Here is a 17,988-nt window from a genome sequence, read left to right as displayed (position 1 = left end):
CTGAGGGTCAAGGATCCAAAGATGGACTTTACTCAAGATTTTTCTCTCAAATGACATAATTTCATACGTGTCTGCAGCATTGCAGGAGAGGAGGGCATGTATTTAAGTTTGTGAGCACAGGTTAAAAAAGTAATTGAGACTAAGTAAGTAAAAAACCACCTTCAATAAAGGAAACATTCTGTAAGCTGAAATACTGTGTGTTTTTTGTGATGGCGTGTGTATATCTTCATATAGAAAACGTCACTATCGTTAGGAAATGTCACGAAAAATAACAAACACACCTTTTTCAATCTGGTTATAAATATGCAGAATGGAGTTTATTTTACGAAAGCGTTACACGCTTCCAACTGATGATATATCAATAAAGCTCTCACTCCGAGATGTCATTAAAGCCGCATTTGTTCATTTCTATTTATTACGGGGGGAAAACAAAATGAAAAAAGTGGATTTGAGTCATATTTCCTGTGAGTTCATCATTTGCTGGCATATAACACTTGTGAATTTTATTCAATTCATTTAAAATGATTTCTAACATGCAGCCAGAAAGTTAAGGGCGTCAAGGAATTCAAAATGATCAGCAGGCATCCAAGATTTCTCAGGAGACAGATTCAGAACCACAACGAAGGGCGGTTTTCCTTAAGGAACCGAGTCTTAGAAAGATTACCTCTGATGAACTCGGAAGCTTCCTCTTATATTCAGCTCATTTGTGTTTTGATGTCGTGGACTCTGATGACCTTCTGAATGTTGCTTTTTTTCCTTTCTATTTTCCTCATGACTGGGTCAGACATAGGCCAGGGTCTATGGCTCTCCTCTCAGACACCTTCAGAACACATTGTTTCTTCCTGTTTATGCTGTAGCTGGCTCATTACAAAGAAGCCAGCTGGGTGAACGTGCTGGGAGCAGACATCCATCTTTACCCAGCATTTGAACCAAACCTTCCAGAGGCTGAGCATGCCCAGAGAGATAATAGGATGAAGTTCATCTTAAGAGAGGAAGGGCAGACCACGTGTGAGTCAAAGCAGGGTGAGAGAAGACCTTCCCTCCTGTTAAGTAATTCTTCAGTTGTCCCAGAGAACTGAGATTCTACAAAAATCATTTTCTCTACACGTCTGTCTGAGGCCACTCTTACAGAAGTCAAGCATCTTAAAAAACAAAACAAAAAAACAACAGAACCCCCCCCCCAAAAAAAAACTTTTAAAAAGATGTACTTATTTTACTGTTGGTATTTTTGCTGCATGTATGTCTGTGAGCCGTGTGCATGCCTGGTGTTTATGGAGGCCACAAGAGGATGTCAGGCCCCCTGGAACTGAAGTTATGGATGGTTGGGAGCCTCCAGGTAAGTCCGGGGAACCCAACAACAGCTCTCTTTAAGAATAGACAGTGCTCTTAACCACTGATCCCTCTCTCCAGCCCCGAGAAGTCAGGTATCTTGAAGGGTGCTATGGTTTGAAGGTGGAGTGTTCCCCAAAGGATTATGCCTTGAAATCTGTATCTCCAGCCGAGGGGTCTGTTCAGGAAAGGTGGAAAGTCCTTAGGTCATGGACCTAGCTGGGGAAAGTGGGTTACTCGGGGGCCCTGCTTTGGGTTCTAAGCAACCTTACCTTCCTGCTGGCAGCTGTAGTCACAGTTGCTTCTGCCTGCATGTGGTGTCATGACTGTAGATGGTAGTTTCAAACCTTACCACCCTAAGCTGGCTTTGTTTGTTTGTTTGCTGAGAACTTGGTCACAGACAGGAGGGAAAACAAACAAACAAACAAGACAAAAAGCAGCTAACACATAAGGTTTCGGTAGAGTTGAGTCAGGCTTCAGGGAGCTCAGCATGTAGGCTTGTAGCTCCTGTCAGTTTTATTCAAATCATTTAGTTTAGTTATTGGGTTTTAGCTAAACTAAAGGAGAACATCAAAGACTTGGGATGCAGAAGCAGCGTATTGCAATGAAGCCGCTCACCACCCTTCCAACCATGAACATTCTCTAAGCCACAGGGCCACGGAAGCTTTGGTGTTAGGCACCCAAACCCCTGCTTCTCTCACACTGCTTACTCCTTTTCTTTGGAGGTATTAGAAAGTTCGAAGTCCATGTTCACTAGATTCCTTTATGGCCTGAGTTCTAGGTTGGAATCAGATCCTACTTAATAGCTGCTCTTAGAGAGTTTTGTTTTTTTTTTTTCGTGTGTGCGTGTGTGTGTGTGTGTGCGTGTGTGTGCGTGTGCGTGTGTGACTGATGGCTGATGAGTTAGTGCTCATGAGACAGCATCATGTCCCAGAGTCTAGCTGAATCGCATGGTGAGCAGCATGATGGCGACAGCAGAAGTTGCCAATGAAAAGGCGGAGACATGCTCTTCAAACTAATGGGCCCCCTTTAATCTTTCCAGCAATCAGCTAGGCAGCCCCTCAACCCCTCAGATGAGGCTTCGGTTTTCAGCTGTCCTTTCATCCTATCCTATGTTTCCAGTGCCAACAGGATGAACAACTTCTGATTTTTCTCGAAGTTTCTCCAAGTGACTTGAAAGTCTCGCTTCCAGGAAATACTTGAAGACTTCACAATCCGGGGTGGCTGATCTCCTGAAGAGCCCGCCATTGGTGATGAGGACCTGTCCCCAGACCTTGTCTGAGGACCCAACATGTAGTCTCCTTCCATGAGCAGCTTAACATACATGACAGAAGGGAAGAAAGGACCTATTCTATTGCCACGAGCCAAACCCGTCTATCAGCCGGCTGGAGAGTTCCTTCAGAAGCTCCCAGAACATTTGCATACTCTCCAGCTGAGACCCGAGAGGAGCTCTGCCACCTCTTCACCCAACACCATTGCCTTTGGCCCTGTCTTCAGATCTGCTCGTGTCTTCCATGGCAAGATATTAAGCCAACATCTCTCATTTGAACAAAGGGAGCATGCCTCGCTTAGACCCTTCTTTGATTTATAACCAATTCTCTTTTAACATGTGGACCCAACAAACGGGAGATCGCTGCCTAGCTCGAACAATGAAGTTGTTAGTTAACGGAATTAACAGTGTGTTGTCTCCCTGTGATGACAGCGGTAAAACAGGAGACGTGCAGCCGATACAGTCACAACTGAATCGTAATGGGTGAGATATTTACAGCAAAGCTGTTCAAACATTGAATAAAATATGGGAAGCGCTAAAGCAGATGTGTTTTTATTCTTCTGAGCTGAAGCTTGTGAGGTAGAAAAGGGAGTTTGAGTAATAATCGCAGGTTCTGATTCACACGCATTAATAAATATTCATACGGCAGCAGCCGTTGAAACTTTCCAAATTCAGAAATAAAGTGAGAAAGCCCGTGCTTGCCTTGCACCGGGCTAAGTTTAGCTTCCCAGACAGACGCGTCAGTATCTCCGTTAGGGTCTCATGGAAGTTCCTTTGACTTGGGTCTTGCTGTTGGATCTTTCCTTCTTCCTTTTCCTTTTGTTCCTTTAGTTTCTTAGTACTCCTCTGACTCCAACCACCAGGAAGTAGAAAGAGATGGTGGCCTATTAATATAGAAGAGAGCTGTAATTTAGGGGGAAGGTAGAGGCAGGAGGAAATGAGTGTTCCTCTTTTGAGTTAGGTACCAGTAAATGAGCGGTGTGTCCCACACCAGAGAGCATGGTCCCTTATACATCTGAGCTGTGGCTTGCTGTTTGCAGTGGCATGCAAAAACTCAGGTGCTGTCTCTTTGGCTATCATCGCTGTCTTTGTTTTCAAAGAGCAGGAGTTTCCCTTTTCCTTTCAGGGCAGAAGGGAGGGCTATACACTTTGCCCTGATCTGCATAAATTTGGGGACTGTAATCTGGGACATGAGAGCATAAGGATTTGGGTCCGGGTTGTATTTCTTTGCCTCTCAGAGAGGCAGCTGTTGGGAAAGGGAGGGGAGGCTTTGTGTAGACTTGGCTTGGATTTTAAGAGGGGGAGGGAGGAATAAAGAAAGGGAGATAAGTGTGTGTGTGCAGGGGCCTGGATTCTCTGGCTAGGGGGGCACAGTCATGCCGGCATGGACGTGTGTTTGGGTGTGGAGAGCCTTTGATGGATGGACCATGTGCGCTGCAGCCTGTAGCACAACGGGGCTCTCTGAGGTTGCTATGACACCCTTTGTTCCTCACTTCTCTGCTTTTATTGTCGTGTGTATGTACCTTGGCTTGTGTGTGGAACCACAGGGCTTTGTGCTGTTTTCATTTCTCCCTTCTGCTTTATTAATGCCCGTGTCCTTTGTCTCCTCCACACCCCCGCATCTATTGCCTGCGCTTGCATAGAGTCTTTCATTTGGAGTCTATTCTTTGTGTTTTCTCCGATCATCTCCAATGGTTCCAAATGAAGCCTTGCTGTTTCCTCCACCACCCATCTCTGGCTTTGACCTCGGTATCTTTTTCTTCCAGTGAATTCCACCCCCAAAGACTTACAACCAGTCTTTCCTCTCCTTATGCTGCTGTGTCCTCTGAAAATAGGAATGTGATGTTCTGGACACTTAACTGGGACCCAGAGTTCTAGCAATGGGGATGTCAAGGATGGTGGCCTCTAATGGGCAGGTCAGGGAAGCAGTCAGGAAGGGGCATCCCAAAGCCAGGGTTCCATGGGAATGTCAACTGACCCAAGGCCTCCTGGCCACATGACAGTCATTCCCTGAAGACCCCTGGCCCTGGAGTAAGCAGGCTTCCCCGGGAGCAGATACCCCAAAACCCTGCGTGTGGTGGGAGCCCAAACACAAAAGAGATGGACCAAAGAGTAACGGTGCTGTGTTTAAAGTGTTTATATTTAAGATGTCCACGCCTATAATCCCAGTACTCTTAAGGCTGGGTAGGGGTGTAGCCCGGGGTACAGAGTGAGGCCCTGGCTCAAAAATCCCAAACCAAGCCCACCAAAGGAAAAAATGTTCACATCAAAATGAACACTTCTTGTACAAATCCAAAGGAAATAAGCAGATTTTATCTATATCCACAACTGATAGATAATCTTGCAAAAAAAGGATTAGAACAAAATCCAGCCTCACATGACATCCGGGAAAACAGCGTGTGGAAGCTGGTAGCACTGGGTTTGTTGGCAAGAGCCCAAGGAGTTGGTTGGTTGGTTCACGGACTGGATGGAGCTTTTTTGGCTCTGTGAACAATTAACAAGTTTTTTTTTTTTTTCCTAAAGGAGGGTAGGGGTGATACTATGAGTTTTAGAAGGCACACACACACACACACACACACACACACACACACACACACACACACACACACACACACAGTAATTAGTGGAGTTAATTATTATTGTACAATCAGTTTGTTGGAAAGAATATCTGGAAAATGTGCCTTGCTTTTCCCCTTCAGATTTCCTTCTCCTCCTTTGGACAATCTAAATGTTAGCTTTACCGCACAGAACAGCCTGCTACACTTAGCCCAGGTGAAAAGTGAATACTTGCCAGCGACTTTTCTGTCTATATTAAGACTCCGCTGGCTCCAGAGCACAGCCAAATATGTTTGAGTGCAGAATGAAGCGGCTCTATGTGCCAATGATAAACTTCTTCCGTAAACACAAGGATTGCAAAAAGCAGGCCAGATAGGGCGACTTACAAATTGATGAAAATAAGAAAATATTACAGTATGGCTTCTTGAGGCAATAGCACCTACTTCACTTTTTTGGTGAGTTTTTTTTTTTTCTTTTTAATTCATGAGGTAACAAAGATTTTCAGTTCTAGAGAGATGATAGGCAACCACGACCATCAGCGCACACATAGAGGCGTGTTCACATAATAAAGCAAATGTCAGAACGTGGAATAAATAAGTGACTGTCTGTTTAGAACAGACTGAGTTGTAATTTTACTCCAGCTTAAATATTCCTCATGCCGTACTCCTGCGACCTCATTCTTAAGATGAGAATTCTTCTTTATGAATGAAATTTAGTTTGAGAAAATGAAGCATGTGTCTGAGTGGATGACTTACTCAAGATTGTGCAAGAAGTCTGAATTCCATCTGTGTAGCAGGCTCTAACCAATCATGCACTGGGCAGTTTCCCCTCAACTATCCTCTCCCCCTTTCTCACTCACCCCTCCCTCTCTGTCTCTTTTGTGTGTGTGTGTGTGTGAGTGTATTTGTGTGTATATATATGTGTGTGTGTGAGTGTATTTGTGTGTGTATATGTGTGTGTGTGTGAGTGTGTTTGTGTCTGTGTATGTGTGTGTGTGTGTGTGTGTGTGTGTGTATTTGCGTGTATGTGTGTGTGTGTGAGTGTATTTGTATGAGCACCCTCATAGCATGTATGTGTATGTAGGACATTAGGGCAAATTCAGGCACCCTTCCTCAGGCACTGCCCTTAGGTTTTTTGTTTGTTTGTTTATTTGTTTTTTTTTTTTTTGAGACAAGGTCTCTCAATGGCCTGGAGTTCAGCAAGGTAGGCTGGGCTGGCTGGCCAGTGACCCCAGGGGTCTGCTCAACTCTCCCTCCACAGGGCTGGGATTGCAAGCACACACCTCCATGCCCAGCATTTCTTTTTCACTCCCCAGACTTTGTGGATTCAACTCCCCAGCCCTGAGTGTTCATTTCCTGTCATTGATAAGCAGATTCGGAGTTGTGCCCCAAGCATCCCTACACTAAATGCATTTCCTAACAGCTGTATCAAAGACTTAACTGCGCCCCTGCATCTGCTCCAAAGCAACCTGGTGACATTTGCACAGCAGGTGCGGTGGGGTGGGGTTGGGTGGGGTGGGGTGGAGAGGTAGATGTGTGCCCCTGGCAGGCAGGGGAGATGCAGAGGTTCTGGCCCAATTGGGTTTTCCTGACCAGGTTTGCCTGTGCAGCTCTGGTTAGTATGCGAACATGTACCACTCAAAACCGGGCCTGTGGCTCTCACAAGGAACCCAACAACCTGGCAAATCAGCTCCAAGTCTACATGTTGCCAGGGAAACCCATACATAGTCAAAAAACAGAGTGATCACAGTGGGAAAATATAAAATGCGGCTTTTTCATAGTCAGAGGAGAAAGAGATAGCACAGGGTGTCCGCCTGTAGCAGAGAACAACACTGAATTCAGGCAGTGTGCAACGTGGGTGTGCATGCGTGGCAATGCACAAGAAAAGGAGTGTGTGTGTGTGTGTGTGTGTGTGTGTGTGTGTGTGTGTGTGTGTGTGAAACTAAAATTCATCACCTAGGTGTGCAAAGTTGTCCAACCTTGTAAGAATGAAAATAATTAAAAAATGGATGCCTCAGCCCCGAGTGAACTCAGGATTGGAGGGAGATGGCTAACGAGACCCTTTGTGGCTGGAAGACGTGCGGGCTCAGGCCTTAGGATTATGACACGCTTTCACAGTGGCCTGACTCTGTAGAATGCCACTGGGTCCCCATAGCCAGTCCATGGTCCCCACATCTCCAAGCACATTGATGCTGCTGCTCCCAGATATCAAACCACCCCTTGCTTCAGACAGTGCTCACCACATGCTGCCTCACTGACTCCACCCACTTTGTGTGGGGTCACAGTGCCCCAATGGTATTGAGAAATGTGAGCCACAACAGACCATTTCCCTGCTGGGAGTTCCCACCCAGACTTCTCACTGCAGGCAGAGTGGCGACAGTTGCCCTGCCTTGGCTGAGCAGGTACTGGCCCATCTGACCGCCCGAATCCCTGTACTACAGTCCACCATCACGGATTCTCTATTCCACTCCTTGAGCATGGCAAGATTATCCATTCACGTTTGTGTTTGTTCCCTCGGACTGCGGCAGCAAAGCCACTTGGCTGGAGTGGAGACCTCCGTTCCCTCCCTGGCCTTGAAGCCAGGTCCAAAGCTGAGGTATCTCCGTGTGGTCGTCCCTCCAAGGGTCTTGAGGTGTCTGATCTATGCACTTTTCTGAGCTTCTGGTGCTGAGGGAGTCCTTTGTGTTCCCTGACGTGGGGACTTGTCTCTCTATTCTGTGCTTCGGTTGTCATTTGGTGGTCCTCGTGTCTCTCTGTGTCCTTTATCCTGCTAACAGGACACCCATCATTGGATCAAGGAGCATTATAATGGAGTAGGACCTTTACACTAACCTTTGTGGGTTAGTGTAACCCACAAAGCTTCATTCCCAAATGCCACGCTTACGCTCACGCTCACAGGCCCCGGCAGGCAGGACACCTGTGCATCTCTGTGGAGGTTGCAATTCAACCACTGCTTTCTGTAAGAGCTGCTGTAGATGTGGTCAGTGAGTCTAGATTTCAGGTCATGGGTAAGTCGAGGGAGTCCTTGATGAGCTGTTTTAGGCTACACTCTGTCCCTTTCCATTGCAGAGCTCTGACTCCATCTTTTCCCAGCAGCACGTGGGTCAAGATGAAGATTAAAATGTAACGTTGGAATGCAAAGATGCTCAGTAGGTAAAGTTCTTGTTGCTCAAGTGTAAGGACCTGAGCTTGATGCTCTAGAACCAAGCCAGCCAGACATGGCGACACAAGCTCAGTATCCCTGTGGTGACACGGGAGGTGGAGAGTGGGTAGAGAACTTTTGGAAACACACACACACACACACTCACACACACACACACACTCACACACACATTCCCACACACAGACCACAGACACACATTCACAACACACAAACACACACACATACACCACACACACATTCACAACACACAAACACACACACATACACACACATACACACTCACACACACATATACACACATACACACACACACACTCACACACACATTCCCACACACAGACCACAGACACACATTCACACACACACTCACACACACATACACACACATACACACACACATACACACATACACACATCTATACACACTCACACACACACACATACACACACACATACACACACAAACACACACATACACACACATACACACACATACACACACATACACACACACACACACACACACACACACACACACACACACACACACGAGTAAGACAGATTTACTCCAAATAAGGTGGAAATGTGAGAACTGACCCCTGAGGTTGCCCTCTGGCCACTACACATGTACCAGGGCACACATCTGTCTCTGTTCACACTCATCTCTTATCCACAAGTGACTGAAATGTAGCATAGTTGAGTGTCTTATTTTTAGTATAAGAATCATTGTAGGGGTTGGTGGTTAACAGCAGGGGCTTCACTTGCAGGGGACCTGGATTTAATTTCTAGCACCCACATATCTGCTTATATCTGCTTGCAATCACCCGTAATCCCAGTTTCAAGGTGTCTGACGCCCTCTTCTGGCCTCCATACTCACCTGCACACACATGGAACACACACAGACAAGCAAGCATACACACACCTACACATAAGTAAAAATAAAAGTTGAAAAACAGAATTAGCAGGCATAGATTTTTTTTTTCTGCTTGCCTTCCACTTTGGAAGGCGCAACTGTAGAAAAAGACCACAGAGCATGCCCAGGTAAAGATGGCACCATTTTGGAAAGACTGTCCCTACACCTCATCTGCAGGCCTGAAGCTGAGCCATGAGATGAGCTGTGCTCTGCAGGAAGGAGACAGGCACACAGGCTGCCTAAGTGAACGTGAGCACCAGAGAGGCTCATCAGAGCTCACAGGTCTGAGAGGATGGGACTGTTCCTTTCCAGTTGTCTATGTGTTTGGCTCTGCTCTTCAGGGTACCTCACCCACCAGCCTGCTCTGCTAGAAGAGCTGAGGTTTCTTCTCTGCGCTCTTGCTCTCCAAGGAATCTGTAATGTGTGATAAGCCACCTTGTCAATGCAGCTGGCTCTGGGGGTGTTGTTGTTGTCTGAGGCCACTGGCATTTGTTCCCGAGGAGTTGCCTCAGCGCCCAGTGTTACTACTCCCAGAATCCATGTTAAGCTGCACAAGCCACAGGAAGTTTCTCAGCTGTGCTGTGAGCTCACCCTAGGCTTACCTCAACACTGGACAGATAATCCACATATGGATGGCAGTCAGACATGTGTGGCAACGCTAATAATCATTCTAATATCGCCATGTGCTCAGGGACTCGGTGCTTGTTTCTTTCAGCTACTCTACTTGGTACTGGCATGGCTTTCATTGTCCCTCTTTGTGACGCTCTGAGATGGGCACTATGTGTCTGAAGCTAGAGCAAGAAACAGCTCCTAGGTGCAGTAAAATTGAACTAGTTGCTTAACAGTGGTCTCTGCCAGGAAGGAGCCCCCACAGTCTAATTCTGTGGGTGCAATGTTGATCAGTGAAGCCTATGGATTTATAATATACCAGAAGGTTCTATGGACCTCTATTACTCAACACCTCATATCAAGCATTGCCAGGTGGTGGAGGCAGAATTTTAAAGTGACCCTCGGTGATCTTCATCCATATTTAATTCCTTCCCCCTTGGTTGTGGGTGGAAATCTGTGACCATCATGTGAAATGACCCTATGAATAAAAGGAGCTAGCCATTTGGTTATTTTAAATTGTTAGTTGACCTATAGCTGGGAAGATTATTGGGGGTGGGTGGGCCAGACCTGATCAGGTGACCCCTTAAGGGAAACAGGGCCATTTCTGGAGCATCCCAAAGAATACCGGGGATAATCCTCTGCTGTTGTAGAGCTGGCAGGGCCACATGACAAGAGATGTGGACAATGTTGTGAGCCATGAGAGGTCTAGGACAGAGACCAGAAAGAAAAAGGGGCCTTCAGTCCTTCAAACTCAAGGCGGTGATTTTCTGCAACAGTCTGAAGGAACATGGAGATGAATCTGTCCCTGGTTCTCAGATGTAAACACTGCCCATGTAAAACTTGCTTTCAGCCCAGTAATATGCAGAGGAGAGAACCCTCAGGAAAGAGGCCATACCTGGACCCCTGACCTGTTAGCTTACAGCCAGAAAATGGGCTCTGTGCAAGGATGCTGAGTTATTGGCCATCTGAAAGACAAAAATATAAAACTGACAGGTATTCTCTGATGTGCCCACTCTATCCCAAGTGCCATGAAAGGGTTTTTGCATTTTCAAAAAGTCGTTTCCTGGGTCTGGAAGATGGCTTAGTCGGTAAAGCATTTGCCTTATAAGCATAGGGACCTGAGTTTAACTCCTAGAACCAAACCATGTAAAAAAAATATGCAAGGCACATTGGTGTGCACTTGTGATCCCAGCGAGGGAGGAAGAGGGAGGTGGATCCCTGGGGTTCACTGGCCAGCTAGTCTAGTAGTTTGGAGTCAGTGAGAGGCCTTGTCTGAAGAAGGTGGGTATCTGGACAATGATCCCCTTCCTACCCCCTTCCTGCCCACTCCCCTACCCCTTCTCACTCTCTTTCTGCCCTCTTCCCTCCCCCTTCAGGCCCCCTTCCTGGCCTCTTCCCACCCCTTCCTGCTCCCTTCCTGGCCTCTTCCCACCCCTTCCTGCTCCCTTCTGAACAAAGGATGTTAAGGGCCAGCTCCCCCAGTGTGATGCTAACTAACACATGTTCTACTGTGGTCTTTTGTGGGATCCCCTGGGAATTATGGGGGTGGGGGGGAGAGGATTACCCAGCATCCGGCTGCAGTTTGCTCTTTAGTAAAAATCTCAGATTTGGTCCTCTCTCTCTAAGCTCTGCAGAATTGCTTTTGTTTGCTCCTGGGCTTCATGCAGGAGCTCTCAACCTGAGGGGTGCGACAGACACCTTTGTGGGTTGATCAACCTTTGCACAGCGGTCAGCTCAGACCATCGATGAACACGAATATTTACATTATGGCATAACAGCAGCAAAATTACAGTTATGGAGTAGCAACAGAAATCATGTTTTGGGTGGTGGTCACTATAACTAGAGGAACTGTATTTTAGGATGGAAACATTAGGAAGGTTGAGAACCACTGGTTGAGTGGATGGAAGTGACACAGAAGGGGCTCTTTGCCAGGGTAGGCATGTTGGGAGATTTTCCTGTCAAGGCATCCCACTCAGAAGTATTTTATTTTGAAGCAAGCTCAGGTTCAACCCCCTGAAATAGGTTCTGATGTGACGACAGAGCAATTTTTAAAGATTTGTTCATGTCTCTGATGAAGCTGAATTTCCCCCTGAATTCCATTTTCCTGAAGATTATTTTTGAGACCTTCTAGAAAGGGAAGGTTTGGTCTTTTCTGCTAGGGAGTGCTTCTATTTTGCATACTGACATGCATTTTAACAAGGAAAAGGTCATGGACTGGGATGGTTCTGCTTGTTGGCGTGACAGCCGACATTTACCTGAGCCTTCTCGATACACCGAGGTTTAAAATAATTTAGTGAAATAATTGTCATGATTGATTTTTTTATTTTCTTTTTGGACCCAGAGTTCACCTTTGTTCCTCTTGGGCCGGATAGCTTTGATGGGAATCCACTTCTGAAGTTCTGGGTGGACGGCAAACTTTGATTAAAATCACGAACTCTTTTATGATCTCTTGGCAAAAGCTGGTGAACTCAATTGCTGCTGACATATTCCTTGACCAACATCTGTTCTCCGAGTGACATTAGCGCAGCAGGAAATAAGCAGCAGTGATGTTTTCTGTATAATATTATTCCTTGTAAATCCCGTATCTCAGGACTTGCAGAGAAGCCCTCAGAGGATGGCGGGCATTTAAGCACATCGCCATCACAATAGTGGCCATGTGACTTGGCTGGCCAATGGGATGATCAGACTTTCCACAAAGGAGAGGGAAAACCAGTGTAGCGGTTAATTTTAACAGTGGGCTTGACACAACTTAAAGTCATTTGGGAAAAGAATCTCAGTGAGGGTACTATGGTTCTCTTATTGGTTGATGAATGAAACACTGATTGGCCAGTAGCCAGGCAGGAAGATAGGCGGGGCTACCAGATGAGGAGAAGACTGGGGAGAAGAAAGAGGGTGAGACTGCCAAGATGCCGGTCCAGCCTGTGTTAGTCCCATGTTACAGAGGCCATCTGTTCCGGAGTGATGTCTTTGGGGCTGCGATTGGAACCAGCCGAACATCCCCAGGTCCAACCCTGAGTAGGGTTAGTGTGGATCAGGAAGTCCTAGCTACCCAAGGAGGAGGCAGAGACATCTTGTCATCTCAGGAGGACTCTCAGTCAGTACTGGAGACCACAGTTTATTCAAGCATCCTCTTAAATAGCTTTCCAAAACTGGGAGTACTGGCAGAAGACATCTACTATCATGTATAGAGCTGATATCTAATATTTCCTTTAGTCTTCAAGATAGTGCTCAAAGCACGTACTCAAGCCCTCAGACATTCCACAAGGGCACCAGCCTTCTGGCACCAGGCACGTTTCACCAGTCTTCAGGATAGGTGTGGGCACGCCCAGGGCCTAGGTCTATCGTTATACAAACTAGGAGACACTCTCCACCTTGGCCAGACCATCAGGAGGTAACTAGAGGACATCTAAAAGACAATGGGAGATTCGAGCTCCTGGAATTGAGCTTGAGGCCTGTATCCGAAATATCATATTCATATTCAGGCTCCGGCACCAAGAGATGCCATGCTGCCGAAGAAGGAGTAACAGGTCCGGACCCTTCTCTGGTAAGATAAGACTACATGGGAAGACTTAGATTATTGAAATGGTTAATAATTAAGAGAGAGCTAGCCAGAAAGAAGCCCTAACTATTGGCCAACAGCTTTACAATCAATATAGCATCTGTGTGTTTATTTGGGGTGATTCGGCTGTGGGACCAGGAGGAACAGAAACCGCCATCTTTAGGACTGTCCACACTAGATTGGTCCAGAGGCATGTCTGCAGGACACTGTCTTACTTAAGTGATGCAGGAAGACCTAGCCCACTGTGGGCAGCAACCTGAGTTGTAAGAGAGGAGCAACCCAGCCAAGTAAAAGCATCACCATGCATGCAATGATTTCTTCCTGATCTTGATTGTGGATGTGAGGTGATGAGCTTCTTAAAGTTCCTTGCTTGACTCCCTGCAATAATGGACTATAACCTGAAGTTGTAAGCTGAAATAAACCCCTCCCTCCCCTAAATCTTTGGCAGTAAATTAATTTTACCATGGAAACATTAATGAAACTAGAATAGCCAGGGTGTATCTTGAACAGTTTCTTTCACTGCTGGTAAGAAAAGGGGTGTACTGAAACCAAGGGGTGGCTAGATGTCACCTCAGAGCACACATCACAGGGAACAGAGCCATGGTCTCCTAAGGATAGACCTGGCCTAATTACAAACCTGTGATATGCTCTTTGCTGTGGCAAAGGAACACCGTGGGTAAGAATATCTTGAGAAGAGGAGGCTGTCTGGCTGGGACAATGCAATCAGTAAGGTCCTTAAAAGACAGAAAGAAGTGATCCAGGGAGGCAAGGAGCTTTGGAATGAAAGAGGTGATGAGCTTTGAGAGCTGGGGTGACGGGCTTAGAGTGAAGGAATGCAGGTGGGCATAGAAACTGAAGAATGAATAAAATAAACACATAAATAAATAAACAAATCAGAAAGACGCTGACATTCCCCAGAGCTGCCAAGAGAAAAACAATCTTTAAAGATTTATTCATTTTTATTTATGCCTGTATGTATATGTGCTCATGGGTGGTGATGCCCAAGAAGCCAGAAAGGGTCATCGGGTTCCCCGGAAGTGGAGTCAGAGGCAGTTACAACCCTCCCCTCAAGGGTGCTTGGAACTGAAGTCAGGTCCTCTGAAAAGAACAGTAAGTGCTTTGAGCCCCTGAGCCAAGGCCCCAACCCTAGAAGGTTGCAATTGACAACCGTGTGTGTGTGTGTGTGTGTGTGTGTGTGTGTGTGTGTGTGTGTGTGTGTGTTCGAGGTCCATTAACTGTGCATGTGAGTGCACATTGCATGGTAAAGGTAAGCACACAGGTAAGGTATGTAAGTGTGCATGTGTGCACATTTGCATGGGTGCAGGTAAGCATGTAGTTGAATATAGAACAGTCACAAGTATCCTTTTCAGTCTTGTACCACTTTGTTCTTTATGAAAGGGTCTTTTGTTGACCTGGGACTAGCTGGGTAGGCTAGGCTGACTGGTGAGAGAGCTCCAGGGATCTGTCTCCGACTCTGGGACTGCAGGCATGGACCACCATGCCTGGCTTTCTTCACAGGGGTTCTGGGGCTTGAACTCAGGTCCTTAGGTTTGTATGGCAATTTCTTTACAAATTAAGCTGTCTACCCAGCCTTGGTTAACAACTTTTTCTCAGTCCCATAAGACTTATTTTGCATTGTGACCTTGGGGACAGTACAGTGATTAAACTGTGTTGCTTTAAGCCACCGAGAAAGTGGGCATTAGTTACAGCAGCAAGAGGCAGCTAATGACAAACTCATGCAGAAGGGGTGGTACAGAGCCAGGATAGTGGAGCAGAAAGATGACAGCATTGGCTCCCTGGTGATAGTCTGGCCATCGTCACCTTAGCACCTAATTTGTTACTTCTGGTCTGAGTCCATTCTAGAGAGAAATCAATTTAATTTTTATAGAGACAGTCTTATTTTGGGTTTTGGTGTTACATGCAGTGGTTGTGAGTTTTCTTGAATTTGGTTATTTGTTGATTTGCCATCTGTTATTTCAGGGCTAGACTGAGGGTAGTTGTGACTGACACCTCACAACACTCCCTTTATCTAACTCTCACACACCAAGTCAGTGTTTCCCTTATGCTATGTCAGCCCAAGGGTGGGACCAGAAAGCTAGGACAGTTTCTATGCACATAGTCCATGAGAATCATTCAAACCAGTCATTCCTCTCACTGGCTTTGCCTTTCAGGTGGAAACCCCAAGGGGCTGCAGTCTGTACCCTCCTCTTGCTCCTTTCAGCATCCAGTTAACCTGGTGCTCAGCTCCTTGCTGTCCTGCAAGACACACCTCTGGTTGCCAGAGAGTGGAGAGTCACAGTAAATCTCTCAATGTCATAACTCAGTGACCTTATAAGCAAAGACCTGGTGCAAATCAGCCACTGGCCCAGATTCTAAGCAATGAAGGATGATAAGCAGTAACAATGTAAATGGGGAAAAAAGCCAAATAAATTAGAGCATACTTGCAGAACTTGGGGATCATTTGAAGAAGATAAACAGGATGTGACATTGGCCCCCCTACCCATAAAAGTGGGGTCAGGATTTTGTTTTCTTGTGTTTGGTGATAATCAGCTCAAAGCTGAATGTTGAAGGGTAAAGAATGGGACCTGCCCAAATATTTAGGGCATGAGGCATGGGGGAGGGGGAGGTTGGGGAGCTAGAGGAATTAGAAGGCCAGGTGGTAGGAGCATGAGGAAGCTCTGAGAGAGACAGAGAAGGTCAGACAGTCTCAGACAAAGGCGGGGACTCTGGCTTTGTGTCTAGGTGCAGTGGGAAGCCACTGGAGGTTTGTAAGTGGACGTCGTTGGCTCTAACGTGCAAGCTAAAGAGATCACTTTGGATATTGCTATCTTAAGCAGGCCTGCCATATGGCATGGTCCAATTCTGTCATGCCAACTTTCAAGGGTCCCTCCTGGGGTCTTAAAAATTATATTATAGCTGACTACTAATGTGCACAAGAGGTAGGATCTGGGACACCAGAGCCATGCTGCTTGTCTGTCTCTATGTGGTTTCTGCATCACATAGGCTGTTTCTGTGAAGTTGATAAATACAAGTACTTGGGAATATTTTATGGATCAATGAAATAGTAATGAAGTTGGAGGTGCTTTAAGTTTATTTATAAAGCCAGGTCATCTAGAGGTCGGATACCATTATAGCAAATGCAGCTGCAATGAATATCTTTGATAAATTTGTTTTTTAAGCCTTAACCCATGTCCTACTGATTTCACATATTATGAGCTATATACCCACAATTTTTTGGATGTAATTCTGGGAGAAAAACCAAAACACCCTGAAAGCAAATGGTATATTTTCAGATTTTTATCATTCATTTGATGGCCAAGATTAACTAAGCTAATAAACACACATATACAAGTATGAATGGGTACACACACACACACACACACACACACACACACACACTCACACACACACACACACACACACACACAGAGAGAGAAGAGAGAGAGAGAGAGAGAGAGAGAGAGAGAGAGAGAAGTCTGCAGGTTATATTTCCATATGCACATGTACATATATGAGACAATAATGGGTAAAGAAAATGGCATGAGTTTGAGTGGGAGTGGGGGTGGGGGAGGAGAAGGTTAGAAATGGTGTGAATAGTCCTTGTGTGTGAAATTCCCCAAAACCATTTGAAAAGTTAAAAAATGAGTTGCTGTAATCATACATAATCATTTCTGTGGAGTATACAAGACATGCACCTGAATTGTAATGGACAGCTCTAGAAAGAAGCAGACATTTACAGAACCTAGGGAAATTGCAAAAAAAACACAATAGTATCACACACTTTAGCTCACCCCACTAAATTTTACCAATGTAAGGAATTTGATCCTTATAAACTCTATGTGGTTAGAGCCTGGTATTGGTTTGTCTCTACCCTCATACCTATAACTGAGCCTGGCAAGCAGTGGGAAATATAAGTATTAAATCAGCCCAGGAGCCCACAGACCAGATGCTGGGGACGCACCTGAGTGCTGGGTCAGTGGAGTGAATTCCAGCTCTTCCAGCATCCCTAGTGGTTTGTTTCTCTTTCTATATCACTGCCTTGCTAAAATAGACAGTGAGGTCCTCTCTAGATAATCAAAGGCTCTGGGAGAAGGAAGGATGGAGAGGAGTGTAAAGAGTTTTTGTTTCAGTTGGATAAAGCTTAGTGATCTGTGTAAACAGCCAAGAGCCTTGTTTCTCCATAAAAGACTCTAATCAGTTCTAATCCAAGAGCATCGTTGGCACTGAGAGATTGTAAAGGCAAAATATTCACTTTGAAAAATGAAACCTATTCAATTCAGGGCATTGTAATTTCCCATTGTGAGGCTGTGGTACCGGCGATTAAATTCTATTGTATGTCTGCAGCTCTCCTTAACGGCGATGTTTGCTATTATTAACTGATATTCTAAGAACACCCTCTCTCCACAGTGAAGTGCTGCTTGGCTCCTTATGTGAGATAATTTGCATATGTCTTGAGTTTGCCCTTCATGGTCTCTCTCCTCATTCTCTGTACTGTATGTATCTGCAATCCCACCCAGAGGCTCTGCCTCCTGATACACTCCTGGTGCATACTCAGCTGTCTGGCCACCATCGCTCACATCTGGATAAACC

The sequence above is a fragment of the Cricetulus griseus genome, chromosome 6 (assembly GCF_003668045.3).
Source record: "Cricetulus griseus strain 17A/GY chromosome 6, alternate assembly CriGri-PICRH-1.0, whole genome shotgun sequence".
NCBI lineage: Eukaryota > Metazoa > Chordata > Mammalia > Rodentia > Cricetidae > Cricetulus > Cricetulus griseus.
This window is presented reverse-complemented; position numbering follows the sequence as displayed.